This window comes from Chionomys nivalis, chromosome 17 (genome assembly GCF_950005125.1).
Source record: "Chionomys nivalis chromosome 17, mChiNiv1.1, whole genome shotgun sequence".
Classification (NCBI taxonomy): domain Eukaryota; kingdom Metazoa; phylum Chordata; class Mammalia; order Rodentia; family Cricetidae; genus Chionomys; species Chionomys nivalis.
In genome coordinates, this window is record NC_080102.1 from 37,953,503 (window position 1) to 37,956,407 (window position 2,905).

Consider the following 2,905-nt stretch of genomic DNA (forward strand, 5'->3'; position numbering starts at 1 on the left):
GCCTAGTCCATTGTGGAATCAGTGCTTTCTGGTGAACGAGGGTACAGAGAGGGTCAGCCACTGCCCTAAGATCACACAGTAGTGTGGAGAAAATCCAGGATTGAACCTGTCTCTCTATCTGAGGGGTCTTCCTTCAGCCATTCTGGGTGAGGTCAGCTGGTGCCTGGGCTTTGTGGGCCAGAGTGGCTGTTTTCTATTGCGGGGAGGTGGGGAGGGACCTGGAAGTGCCCTGGTAGGAGGAGGCTTGCCTTTGGTTCTTTGATGCTCATTCTCTCGAACCCCTGGGGAACGCCTGAGTCATCGCTGAGCTGCAAACATATTTAGCTTCTTTCATCATCCCTAATAAATCAACTTCTCCAGGTCTCTCATACCTGCCTCCAACTCCAGGCTGCCTGGCCCCAGCTCCTGTCGCCTGACATCTGGGCACTGCAGAGACTTCCAGCCCCCAGGCTCCTGGCAGTGGTCCCTTTGCTGTTTCCTCTCTTTCCCCAAGCATTCTGGGCCAGGCGAGGCCTCCTCATGCTGGCCTGGCCTGCATTCAACAGCTGCGGTCCTGGAGCCCTTCAGAGCTTCCTGCAGCTAGAAGCTGCCTGGCATGGATGCAGGGATTAGCAACATCCGGCACAGTTCAGCCCTGACCCTGGCTATCCTGTGACCCAGTGCCCTCTCGGCCCCACAGGGGCTTGTGTGGGGGCCCAGGGAAGTTCCCCAAACACCTCATCTCATCCTGTCTCTTAGAGGTCAGGTTGGCTGGAGGGCTCCAGGCTTTTACTGGTCTTGTATTTCATGGCACCTCTCCCAGGAAGCCTCCTGATTGCCTCCTTCCCTTCCTTAGAGGGTCTCCTCTCCTTCAGGGGCTCTTTGTCTCCCGTGACAGCATGCAGGCAATGCAATAAACAGCATGTAAGATAACTCCAAGGAGCTGCACACCATTGTTTTCAGCTTTCTGTATGTGTATGTATGTATGTATGTATGCATGTGTGCATGTGTGTTCTTGCACATATATGCATGTATGTGTGCCACGGCATATATAGAGGTCAGGGGACAACTTTCAGGATTTGGTCTGTCCTTCTACAGTGTGGGTCCCCAGGATCTCAATCAGATCCTCGGGCTTGGTGGCAAGTGCTTTTACCCATTAAGGTATATTGCTGGACTAAGCATTTCATATATACTCAGTTATTCTCGTTTTACAAGTGGGCAGTCCGAGGCTCTGAATGCTGAAGAAATTGCTTAAGACATGGAGAGAGCCAGCCCTCTTGAGTGGCTCTCATGGCTGCCCTTACAGCCTCTCACAGTAAGTGACATTCAGAGACCTGCTGCCACCCCACTCCACTGTTCCAGCCTATGGCAGTAGCTGCACCAGGTCCATGCCTGAGATCCCTTGCCTAGACATCTCCATTAAAAGTTAGTGCTATTAAAAGCGTTCTCAGAAAGGAAAATCTAATCCAAAGAAGTGGCAGTCTGTTCTGAGGGGCACAGCCAGGACAACATTGGGAGAGGCAGGGAGTCCCTGTGAGGGAGGAGGCCCTTATAGGGCTGCATAAGGCCACAGGTCCTAGTCAACCAGGTGCCTCCCCACGCACCATGCCCACACCAGGTTCTGTGCTGGTCAGGGGTCCAAACTCTGTCCCTCCAGCTGTGGAGGAAAGTGCTCATCTATGTGTGGTGAGCGCTCCCTGCTGGCCATATTTAGTACTACACAGAAGCCGAAAGGGATGATAGCCACCCTCCCCTAGTGAGAGCTGGACCAGAGTTGGAGGGACCTCCCAATGAATGATGTGGTCCTGGGCCTTCTCCTGTCCTTCGAAATATCTGTTTTTCTTGGTCTCAGAGTCTCAGGGGCCGCCAGACCCTGGAGCCTATTGATGCTGAGGCCTGGTGCTTTGTTGTTTTGTATTTAATCAAGTAACTTCAGTCAAACAATTATTATGAACCCGGTGTGTGCCAGGTACTCAGCAAGCACACAGTCAGAGCTGCATGAACCTCACAGTCTGGCAGGATGAGGTGACTGTGTGGTACAGGCCTAGATGCCTAGCCTAGGCACCCTCCTCTTGGACTGTTCGTCAGCCCGGCCCAGTTCTGCACTGACCCTGCACATGCCAGCCTGGGCCCATCTCACCTGTCTCTCCCATGGAGAAGAGCAGCAAGTACTCTTAACTGCTGCACCATCTCTCCAGCCCCCAGACTTGAACTCGTTTCGAGGACAAGGACGTGACTATGGTCACAGGACTCTTTGGACCCACCGGCTTTGCTACAGAGATCTTGGTACACAAGGTACCTCGGTACATGGGCGAAAAGAAGAAAAGAACAAGCAAGTTGAGCTAGTTCAGCCACGAGGATCCTGAAGGAAGGCGCTAATGGTGGGATTTTAGGCAGGGGCTGTATGAGGGAGGTAAGAGGAGGCCTTAGGACGCAGGAGCGCTGGAACATGAGCTCAGGTGGCAGGGATTCTGGCTTGGCCTGCCAGTGCCTGGGACAGGGCCCGGCACAGCAGGGACGTTATATAAACATCTGTGGGAAGACAGTCAGCAAAGGTTACACAACCCTGCCCACACTGGTCCCTGAGCTGGCCTGTGCTTTCACCCCCTCCCCCCAGAGGCAGGGGGATCAGTACCTGTCTTCCGGCTCAGCTGTTCAATCTGTAGACAGTGCTGCCTTTTGGAAAATTCTATCTTTCCCTGGCCATAGCAGAATTAACTCAGCCTAGCCCCTAACCCTGCCCCGAAGAAGCCCAGAGAAAGCCCAAATCCTGGGGGGAACTTCTGTCCAGCCTGGCACCTCCCCCAGCATCCTGAAAATAAGGTTCTAGGGACCCCTGGGTGCTCACTCTTCCTGGATGAGGGGGGAGGACCAGGGAGGGGCAGCGATGACAGACACACTTGCAGAAGGACAGCTTTCTGTCCAT